A 12,862-nucleotide genomic window follows, 5' to 3' on the forward strand; every position below is an offset into this window, starting at 1 on the left:
GATAGTTGCTAGGATCGCCTCACTACAGACAATGCGAAATAGTAGCCTACCTGCACAGTCTATTGTTCCTAGCACCCTCACAACTCAAGCTTCGTGACTGTATATACTAGACCGCTATAAAACATTAATCTGATGAAAAATATCGATTATCAAATCTGTTATATCGATTGATGGAAATACCTTGAAGTAACTTGCTCCAAGGGCAATGATGATCGCGTGAGGTGATCACTTTATGATTTTTTTTATGCGCAACAAAATTGAAACTGGAAGTGGATCAGGTTAGATAACTTACGTCAACTTCAGTTAGCGTTCTGCGACCTTTTCATTATGTGTTTACATATTGGATATGAATGCGGAAATTTTCATCCTGATTTTGTGAAGTCAGCTTTACAGAATATGTAAGGTAAGAGTTATACTTGGTGTAAAATATTGCTTTAAATTCAGATAGAATATTGTAATCAGTGGAGAAAGAGTTATAAATAGCTATACGTTTAAGATACGTCTAAACTCTGAAGTTACTTAAATGTTATAGTGTAATATGTTTCAGTAACTAGTTACTGGCATTTAAAGGAGAAGCTGATAGTAGGCCCTAATAGCATACAGTATTTGAAACAAACTTTTGCGTGACTACTTTCGTTCACATATAAAATGAGTTACACAACAGTTCTACTCGGAATGTCAAATGAGAAGTTTTTGGTTAGTGCTGCCTTAAAAAAATAGAAGAATAAAGAATGTATGGATAGCGATTGCTATATGGAAAGATAAATATTGTGGATTAAAAGTAACGGAAATCTAGGTATTTACCGATTCAGAAAGTTTTAAACTTTACCAGGTTAATGTTTAGTAATTTTATCTGATGTTTTGAAATCTTGTTACCACGACAAACATGAAACTTGTAATTTTTAATTGCACAACAAATTTTGCACATCGTGTTTACACCTAAGCCAATAATTGCACATTTTGCATAAATTCGAGTTGCATAACTTGAAAAAATGGCATGACTACATAAAAGTTTCATTTAACGTTTACACACAACACGCCATTTACTGTATAAAGCGCAACTCGTTACAGGCAACTTTCATAGTTCTTGGTGCCTTACGTAGGCTTCACGAGTTGTATAGGAAAGACCAAGAATGCTATAAACTTTTATAAGAATCTCAGAGAATGATTTCGATTATCTATTGAAAAAATTAACGTCTTTAATACGAAAGTAAGACGTATTAATGGCAAAGTCCGTATCACAAACAGAAAGTCTTGTAGTAACATTGAGATTTTTAACAACTATATAGGTCTATCTGTTTCTATACCAAAGTGCAACTATTTCACGTATAATATCCAAGATATGTTAAACTATTTACCGTATTAGGTTTTGAAAAGGGACTATTTATAATTAATGCACTTTTATTTGTGATTGTACATTTTAGATCTGGAAGAACTCCCATTTAGTTTTATATTTGTGTTCTATGCAGCTTCCTGATTTTGTGGACTTCGTTTTTAATAATTTCGGGTTACTAATCAATCTCAAGTACAAGGTTTGTTAATAGCATTCTTTCCATTTTTGTATTCACTGTAAGGGATCGGTGCACAACAATCATCATGATTAATTTTGGCAGTTACAATAGATAGCGAAATCCGGTTTCGAAAGCTAGCGATAACAGATGGGGTCGATCCTCGCGATTCCCGTAAGCTACTGGTTGGATGAACATTTACTTCTGCTGAGGCATGTGGATATAAAAGCAGCACTCGTCTGTTTGGGCTTGTTCCTTCATGGAATGTTTGGCCCCAAACTTACTTATCTTGTCCAATCGCAGTGTTGTTGTTGTTGTTATTATTATTATTATTATTATTATTATTATTATTATTATTATTATCATCATCATCATCATCATCATAATTATTACTGCTACTATGCCAGAAAATCCCAACGTCTTATTCCTCTTTTGGGACGTCGTCAAAATAACAAAACTCGGCAGAAAATTTTTACTAGGATAGAAAGGAGTACGCATCGAAAGCGCACAAAGTCGATATTTCGAAAGTTTTACATGGTTTTGAAAGGGCATTGTTTCGAAAGTTTTAGATGTTTTTGAAAGCGCACTACATTAAAGCAGTTTTTGTGACTAAATTCTAGAAACTTACATAGCCGAAAAAAGTACCTTTTTTCCTGGACTGTGGGCTTTTCTTAAATTCTGATATTCCAAGCACAACTAACGTAGCAGTTTATCATAAATATCTTAAAGATAATTTTTATAAATCAATCCACTTAGCCATAGATGTCTTAATAAAAGCTCAAACAGAAACGTATTTGAAAATTCGAGGTGCTAGCAAGAAACAGCGCAAAACAAAGCAGGAGAAAACACATGTCCACATTAGAAATTGTCAGGAAAAGTACAATAGAAGCGACATTTCCAGATGTATCGCTGTGACACGTGCAGGTTCAATCTGTGCCGTTCTGGTCCAAAAAATATTTCACGCCTTTACGTGCAAGTTTGAACCCTCAGACTCCAAGTTTCCTACCTCAAAATACTTATCTAGGATCCCTCTACAACCCTTTAAATTTATTTCATAGAGTTCTGAAACACCCTTTATTTGTCGTCATCCCATCATGTATTATGATGAACACAAGTCTGATTTGAGACCGAGATAAACCACATAAGCTTGATACGAAAGACGTAGCTCAAAGACAGTGATAAAGAACTCGCACAGTAGGCCTACTCTCCAACTTTCTGGTAGAAAGTGCGTGACATTAAAGAAATTGGCAGTTGAATGGAAATAAAGCAGGAAGACAGCATTATTGTGTGTACTATTGCATCATCATTGGCTGCATTTCAAGGTTGGGAACAAATTATTTCGTTCCGCTTCCAGAAGTCCTTTATTCATAGGACATTCTGGTCGTATTTGCCCTTCTGGTCTGTATTTGTGGCTTATCTTCCGTAATCGAATGTTACGTATTAGTGAGAAGTCATCCTTGCAATTGTTCCTATAAAATACAGTGTATGTCGTAATTTATCAATACCGGGTGAACAATTTACTTCCGGCCGTAAAACGGCAAATTCGGCAATAGGCGGACGCTATCCCTTACACTAGTTATGGAGTCAGCGCAGTGTCGCTTATTCGATAGGCCACAAAAATTAATGTAAAATATCATTAAACTAATCAGTTAAAATTTCGTTTACTCCGTTACTTCATGTTAACACGCCAAAAAAGGGATCAAAATACCGTACACACTTGGTCATTAACAGTTCTTTTAAAATAGGGCTTGTTATCCTCTCGTCGTTAATAGCTGGCCATATTTACACTTCTCATTCATGAAGCATGTTATTATAAGGCCTATTGGATTGAAAAAGGAATAGAAGGAGGCATTTTACATGTTTCCTATAAATTGCCTGTCTGAATGGATGAATTTCAGAAAAAATTATTCTATTTAATTTCGGCTCTAATCAACTTTAAAGCTGGGCGCTCACTTAGGCGAGGCGAAGCGTCATTTCTGGGTTGTCCGCTCCCTGGAGCGCGGCGACGCGAAGCGCAACCTTTATTAAATAACCATGATGTGAGCTACTGATTTGTTAAATATGAACAACATACCTGAAATAAAATCTGAACAATATGAAACCGGTATTCTGGTTAGAATAACTGTAATGCCTTGCTAATAGTATAAGCACTCTATATTTTAAAAGTATCATATGAACAAATATTTATTTAACTGACCGACTTAAATACAATATATATATATATATATATATATATATATATATATATATATATATTATTCGTAATTTCTATGCGAAGCATTTTAGCAGAAACTAAATTGCATAGTTCATATTTAAAATAATAGCCTACTCTAAAAATGAATGTACAAGCTTAGAAAAAAATAATCTGTTACCATACGGTAAATCTTCTTCGGAAGACTTCGGTTGATTCCGTGGGAGTTTAGGTTTACGCTTGAGATATTTCTTATGCACGACACCGCTCTGTTTTTCCTTTGTTTTGTTTGTTTCTTTTTCTGTCCATTTATAGATATATTCAAGGAGTAAAATTAGGTGCAAAATAACTAATCTTTCCCTAGTCGTGTGGACCAGGCGCTGCCCGAAGTGAACTTAGACAAATTTTACGCTACAGAAGATCGGTCATTTTTTGTGTCTAAGACTGTACATTATCGATTAAATTTAACATTCCGTCTCAATGTCACTTTAATAATTTTGAAAAAATATCTCCATTTATTTATTTTTTAAGGAATTCATAAAAAGACAGTACTATTACAGATATTCACTTATGCATATTCACAAAACCAATACGCGAAATGTACACATGCCAAAAGTGACACTAACATCCAAGAACCACTTCAAGACTGAAAATACGAAGCAAGACATCCAGAATCTTCAAAAATACAAGTTAAAGAAATATACACTCTTTTTTTCCATTGGATGAAATATACAATGGGAGAAAAGTTATAAAAAATATTTGAAATGAAGTTCACAGAGGGTAAATAAAATACAACTATTTACACAGTGGTTTCTAAATCTTTGTTCCCTATGACAGATTCAAGCGGGTATAAATATTGTTACATACAGTACTAAATAATAAATTAATGCATGAAATAGTGAGGAAGACTTCCACTGGACAAGGCTATACTAAAATGCGTGCATGTGGCATGTGGTACATTCTTTGGCGAGTGGTAATGTAGAGGAAATTATTCGACGAAGACCCGAAAGTGTCGGAATGGTGACGAAGATGGAAATTTTATCTCTTCTCTTCTCCTACATTCGAGCGAGGAGAAGAAACGCGACGGGGTCGGGAAGCGAGTGAAGGGACTCCGCCTGGATCGCCAGGACGAATCTTCGCGTCGCGTCGCTCCAGTAGGCAAGGCGGTCTGCCATTTGATTACATGTAATTTTATTACCTGTAAGTTTCTCTGGTGAAATAAATATTATTCGATTCGCTTCGCACAGAGCCTAGCCTGGCCCAAGTGGGTGCCCAGCTTAAGGGTTTTGTATATAAACCACCTGTTACTTTTCTTTTCAATGCTGTATGAATTTTTTTTAATTAGATATGCTGAAATGGGACCGGTGCCCACCCAGCATCGTGATGCACTTGGGGAGCTACGATAGGTAGCGAAATCCGGTTGCGAATACCAGCTATAACGGTTGGGGGGATCATCGTGCTAACCACACGATACCTCCATTCTGGTTGGATGATCGTCCACCTCTGCTTCGGCATGTGGGCGTGAAGCCAGCAGCCGGCTGATCGGTCTAGGCCCTTCACGGGTTGTAGCGCCATGGATTATTAGATATGCTGAAATGTTTTCATAAACATGATACCCTGTTATATCAACGTTTAATATGTTCTATTTTATCATCTCTGTTTCACTGTAAACTTCCATACCTTGTTCTCTGTTACTTTTGATTATTTCAAAGTTCATGTGTATAAAATCTTAAACGATTAAAATACACACACTTATTTAAAACTGTAAAAGAAAATTTATTTAAACTATAAGATAGACCATGCTAGCGTACACCGTACAGTGTTGTCAAACCAAGCATGTTGAATTCTGAATGTACCGTACCTTAATTAAAAGAAGAAGTGCGATGAAATTAAACCTACTGAGATAATGGAGAAAAAAATGGGAGTATAAGGGTACAGTACATCAGTTATTCATAGATTTCAAAAAGGCATATGACTCTGTTAAGAGGGAAGTATTATATGACATTCTTATTGAATTTGGTATTCCCAAGAAACTAATTCGATTAATTAAAATGTGTCTCAGTGAAACATACAGCAGAGTCCGTATAGGTCAGTTTCTATCTGATGCTTTTCCAATTCACTGCGGGCTAAAGCAGGGAGATGCACTATCACAAATTGGAGATTTATCCTTCGAAGAGGTGGAAAAATTCAAATACAGTATCTTGGAGCAACAGTAACAAATATAAATGACACTCGGGAGGAAATTAAACTCAGAATAAATATGGGAAATGCATGTTATTATTCGGTTGAGAAGCTCTTATCATCCAGTCTGCTGTCCAAAAATCTGAAAGTTAGAATTTATAAAACAGTTACATTACCAGTTGTTCTGTATGGTTGTGAAACTTCGACTCTCACTCTGAGAGAGGAACATAGGTTAAGGGTGTTTGAGAATAAGGTGCTTAGGAAAATATTTGGGGCTAAGCAGGATGAAGTTACAGGAGAATGGAGAAAGTTACACAACGCAGAACTGCACGCATTGTATTCTTCACCTGACATAATTAGGAACATTAAATCCAGATGTTTGAGATGGGCAGGGCATGTAGAACGTATGGGCGAATCCAGAAATGCATATAGAGTGTTAGTTGGGAGACCGGAGGGGAAAAAGACCTTTAGGGAGGCCGAGACGTAGATGGGAGGATAATATTAAAATGGATTTGAGGGAGGTGGGATATGATGATAGAGACTGGATTAATCTTGCACAGGATAAGGACCGATGGCGGGCTTATGTGAGGGCGGCAATGAACCTTCGGGTTCCTTAAAAGCCATTTGTAAGTAAGTATGTTCTGAAGGTAAAATGCGAGGAAATACACTGCAACTAGAAAAAATTGTATTTCATGTTTACGAATCAGCAAAATAAGCTATACGTGTTGTGAAAGATAAATTTCAAAAGGACTTTTTTATGGTACTGGCATTGTCGTGATGACGCATTGCACTTGTGCGTAACTGCATGGTTGTGGTCATGTGGACTCAGCAGCAAATAGTTTTCTGTTAGCTTTAGTGGGGATCAATTTAGTCCAATGAGAAGTTCTGTTTCATTCAAACTGTAATTATAAGTAGGCCTAATGAAAATAGTTTTTGAAAAAAAAATCAAACCCCCTCCCCAGAACCAAATTCTGGCTGCGCCACTGAACAAATTACTTACTTATAATGCCAAAAATAAAACATTTTGCTTTTTTTTACATTTAGGCCTAAGTAAGTACTTGTAGTTAATTGTAAATATATTAGTTACTTACAGTACCAAAAATAAACATTTTACTTATTTTATACGCCTAAGTAAAAACTTGTAATTAATTAATAAAATTGTAAACAAATTACTTACTTACAAGACCAGAAATAAAACATTTGACTTTTTATAGATTTAAGTAAATACTTGTAATTAATTGCAAACAAATTACTTAAATACTATCAAAAATAAGCTATTAGACTTTTTATGCATTATAATGTTTAAGCAAATACGAGTACATACTTGTAACTAATTATGAATAAATGTATATAAAACAACTCAGGTTTACTCATATTGTAATCACTATTTTATATTTATGAAACTCAGCTTTTCAAAGTGGTTCGGTATCAAATATGTTTGACAAGCGATATAATCCTGTTACAATTACGAGCTTTTCACTAACAATAGCGACTATATCTGGTTTACTGTTAGCTTGGTGTGGTGTAGGGAATTTACGCACTCTCACGAAATTCGCAGTGGAAAGTATAAATAATTCTGTGTATAGCCTAATATTAATCTGAAACTTTGGGATTTAACATACTCCCCAGCTCATTCCATTGTCACTTCATGTTATGCAAGAAACAAAATTGGAAGTAGAAATCTTTGAGCTGATTTCGAGTTAATCGTTATTTCCTGTTTTTGACTTAAAATAAAGGACTATTAATTTTTTACTAAAATTATAATACAATATTTCATGAGTAATTTCCGGATAAATTGACTCGTAGATATTAAATATGAATAAAAATTCATCCAGTAGGTTGGGAAAAACCTCTTTAGAGAGAGACAGCCCACATTTTCGTTACCATGGGTACCGTAAACTTGTATTTCGGGGAAAACCAAGAAATCTATTTTTATAGGATCACAATATTTAGTCTTTTAGGCCTACTTCGTATAATGAGAAAGTAAAAAGTGTGTGTTCTATGTAGTGATGATTTTAATGAACGTGTCCTTTACTTTGTTGTTTAATTTAAGTTTTTACTGAAACGTGTTGAATGGGACATCGGAGTGACTAAGTAGTACTGATATATCTGGTTATCTTGTTACGTAAGTTGAGTTCAGGGTACGCCTCTGATGTCTGTGACTATTTACACACCCACTGCTTTTATCAATGTTTGAGTAGGGATGTATAATATTATACACATGAGTGTGGAATGGAATGGAATTTTAGGGAGGAGGGCACTATGACCCAGCACTGCGACCTTTTACGATCTGTTACGCTAACCCTCAATCTAGGTGCATTCACAAACCCACACCGACTGACTACACTAAGGTTCGCTGCGTACCCAGGTTTCGAGCAGGCAACCCCCCCCCCCACGTCCCTAGGCCAGCTGCGTCCGTGCGTCGCCAGTCGGTGTTCGGAAAACGATATGGAATGATGACGAAATGAAGAAATGTTGTAGATGCCTAATATGGGGAAAAGGGACAACTCCGAGAAAACCCCCAACTGCGATTTCGTCCGCCAGTGTGACTGTGGATTTTTTTTCAATGAAAAATTCCCAGGCCTGACCGGGACTCGAATTCGAACGCGGTCCGCCTGCGTGACAGACTGAAGGTCTGACCACTCAACCACCGCAAGGGGTTGCTCATGAGCAGAGACCGGAAGTTTAGGCATTATGAATCATTAAAATAGGCAGGCAAAAATGCATCATAAATAGCTAAAATAGGCAGGGAAAAAGGCATTATAAATAGCTGAAATACACAATAAAAGGCAATTACAAAAAACTTGCACTGGACCCACAACCTTGCACTTTCCACAGAGGGATTTCGGCAGCAAGAAAAGCTTTACGTAAGTCGAATGCAAATTGAGATTTTCGACTCGATGTTGCAATTACTGTTGGAAGCAAAGAAATCTTCTTCCCCGTAGCCTTGGAAAGTGCATGTTTGTGTTTGGTTGTACGGGGACATCATTTTATTTTTACTTCAATTTTTATTGTACCTGCGTTTCTAAATGTACTTGACTCCCACCCCTTTCACTAATGTCCTTGCTAACGTCAGTCACACAAACTTACGGCCGCTGTTGCTAGCAGTGAAATAAACAATACAGAGTACAGTGTGTTTCAGAAATATGTTGGATTTTCTATAGAAGAAAGAGCTTATATTATTGAAGTTTATTTTTACACAGGTATCGTGTGTAGCATAACTCAATTTATCTGTGTGGACTGAAAAGTGAAGATTAGAGTTACCGAAAGTACGGTACCCTATAATATGGTGCGGTACTTAACAGCATTATTTAAACAAGAGTTTTGTTTTACTGTTTGTAGGTATGAAGGACGATGATGGAAACTGGAATTACATATAACCGAACGTGAACAAATTTTTTTTTTCACAATTTCCTGATTATATCATTACGGAATATTTTCGTAGAAATGTCATTAATCTGGTAGGTAAATTTAGAGCAACAGAATGTACAGAAAGGAAGAAAAGTGTAATATGGCCAACAAAGGTGACAGAAGATGCTGTAGAAAGGGTGCAGCGAGGTCCTAATAAGTCAGTCAAGAAGTTAGCTGTAGAAATTGGGGTTTCTTACGGAAGTGCTCACAAAATTCTCAGGAATAAATTAGGTTAGTAATATGCTGAATAAAGTAGACATTACATAATGAATATAACCGCCTGAAGAGTTGAGTTAGTGAAAAAAAATTGTTACTATTCTACTATTTTTTTATATAAAATACTGTAAAAGTAATGATCAAATTGAAAATAGTAATACTGTATTTCCCTGTAACATAAATGGATACACTACTTTTCGCTCCTCCTATAGCTAGTAAAATGATTTGTTTATATAATGCACTAGCAACTCCAAACTCCTGTAGGTATAGCCAGGTTAATGTAAAAAATGTTGGTAAAAATAAAGTGATGTCCTGTACTAATATGTTGCGATATGAAATATTTAGTTAGCTACAACAACGTCGCACAGTGAAAACTGAAAGAAAAATAACCGTTAAAAATAACGTTAGACCTGTACTAATTGTTGCCTTGTCAAATAAACACAAGCGATAATTAAAATGCTTACTGTTATACATTTTTGCACGGCAGCACTCATTGTTGCAAAGAGAATATGAACTGACTGAAAGACAATAATATGCATTCGGTGAAGTCACTTTCATTGTAGCGGTTATATAAATAAATTAAAATATACCTGTAGGCAATTTTTAATAATAGATTAATAAATAATCAAATAAAGGCAAAAAAAGCTTCATTTTGTAAATTAGGCATTTATATTTAAAAATGCAGAAAAAGACAAGATAAAACTGGACGTTTCAATCACAAAAGTATAATTCGTACAGATTTACTTTTAAAATGAAGCATAGATAGCATTTTCCTGCCTTATTTTTTTTATAATGTAGAAGCTTTATTTCAAACATTTAATTTTGCCGTGAATGATACTGAATATGACCAAAATCCATCCGACGGTGAGCAGAATTCGCTATACACGGACAGACAAATAGATGACAAAGCCACAACCACATTTTCGTTATCGAGGATGCTGAAGAAGTGTATTTTCGCGAAAATTTGGCTATAGATTTTTTCGGCACCTCTGTCGAATGAGAAAGTAGAAAAGTGAAAATCTGGAACAGAACAAACCAACACAAACACCGCGTGAGAATGAATACATAACATTAACATATCACAATACCAATACTTACAAAATTGCAACTTCATTCAGAAAACTAAAATACAAGATAGCATATAAAACAAATAACACAACACAGAAATATCTAAATAATCACATCAAACAGTCAAATAAATATAATTCAACTGGGGTTTACAAACTAAAATGCAAAAGTTACCCACATTTTTACATAGGACAGACAGGAAGAACCTTTCAAACAAGATATAAAGAACACATTAAAGTTATAACCAAATAATACATAACATCAAATTACGTAGAACATATTATCAACAATAATCATGACTAACTACAATAATATAGAAACAGATATGAAAATTCTACACATCACACAAAGAAGTCCACAGTCAAAAATCTTAGAACAATACGAAATATACAAACATACAATAACACACCCACAACATATACTTAATACACAATTACAGTTCAATACCCACACAATATTCGATATCATGACACATAGCACACAAACAACCATCCCCCCACCATAGGAACAACACACCTCCACCCCTACAACTGACGAATGTAAATGACAGTATGCAAGATCAACATGAACATCAGTAGTTCGTAGGACACTGAAGGTGACGCAGAACCGGCGTCGAAACGGGCCGTCTAAGGTACATAACCTTTTATGAAAATTTTAACACTTTTAAGTTTTTTAAACAAAGTGTTAACGTGAACCAGAATCAATGAGTTAAGAATTGTTTCTAATGTACTGAATCTCTTAGCTCTGTGTGCAATCATAAATTCCAATGAGGTTTTCGCTTATTTCTCATCACGTCACCAGTGATATTTTTACTCTACCTTCCAATCACTATTGAGTTTTAATACATATGGGTTAGAATTTCGGTGGTTATGTTATTTGGAAGTACAATGTCGGGCCAGGTAGAGTCACCCTCGTCGGTGTGATTATAATAGAATATCATTTAAGCGCATTCCTCTTCTTGTGTTGTAAAAGACCCATGGGAAAAGGGAGAACTCGCATATACGAGACAAAAGAAGGGATCCGCTTTCTGAGCTGACTTGTCCAGGTGTGGAGAAGCTTTACTACTACTAGTTCGGAGTGAGTCTCACAGTCGTTCAACTTGTCCGTTAGGAATTAACGGCTCTGACGGTTGTAGAAAGTTAGGGGTGGGAATGGCTGCCTTTATGAGTGGAGCCTAAGTTTCATTTTTATGGTTCATCACTCAGAGTTGTGTATTTTTTTTATAGTAGGCTACATCCGATTTACTTTTCGAGAGACAAATCTGTGGGCATGGAATGTACGCAAAACTCTTATATACCCCCCTAATTCTAGCGTTTGTATCCCTTTCTTGCCAGACCCAGTTGGAGCTGCTACGGGCGTAATACAAATATTCACTCGTCATCTTTAACAATATTCGCAATAGCTGGCATTAAGGAACTGCCTAAGATTCATGAAAAATGCTGTATTCATATTATATTCATATTCGAAATCATTTACTTGTAACATAGCCACACCTGCGTATAGCGAAAATTGATAGTAAGATAATTTTTCATGATCTCGGCATACCTCCTATCATTGTTATGTTAAACGCCTGCCAGTGGCGAAGCTACGGCGTAAATACTGGATAGATTGAAAAAATCTGCTCACTTTATCTCTTTATAGAGCAGATGTTTATCGGCATTTCTATCAATTTTTTTTTTTTTGTGGCAGACCACACAAGAAGATGATGACCTATCATTTTCACCCCCAAACAGAATAAAGGTAAAATAATGTAATTTATTTGTCTCAGAACACCTTGTTAGCCAAGAATATTTCTTATACCATGAAACTGGAAAATTTCTATTTTGTCTTCCTCCATCCGTTACTTTAATATGTAAATGTGGCGTCGATCTTCTATCTTTGTAAGCACATTTTGTTTCATACGTCTAACTTGAAAACGGTTTCGCTTTCAATTCCACAAATAATGACCTCAATGTTCTCTCAGTATGAGCCATTTTACGCACAATTAATATGTGAAACACACACACGCATGACTTTTGATTAAATTAAACTCAACAACGCAGCATTTTCAGAGAACACCAATATAGTGCAATATAATATTGTGACGAAAGGCTAGCCTCGTTTCGTACGGAGATGTAGCGAATCGATACCCGCTCCCCGGTCCCCCTCAAGCTTGCGAGTCAAGGTCATAGCCTTTAGACTAGACATGCCCAGCCGGGGCATCTCTAGCCTTCATAGGAGGTGCGACAGTGATGTAGAATATCATTTATGCCTGTGCCTGCTTAGTATTCTGAGGTTCTACAATATT

Source organism: Periplaneta americana, chromosome 9 (assembly GCF_040183065.1).
Source record: "Periplaneta americana isolate PAMFEO1 chromosome 9, P.americana_PAMFEO1_priV1, whole genome shotgun sequence".
Classification (NCBI taxonomy): Eukaryota; Metazoa; Arthropoda; class Insecta; order Blattodea; family Blattidae; genus Periplaneta; species Periplaneta americana.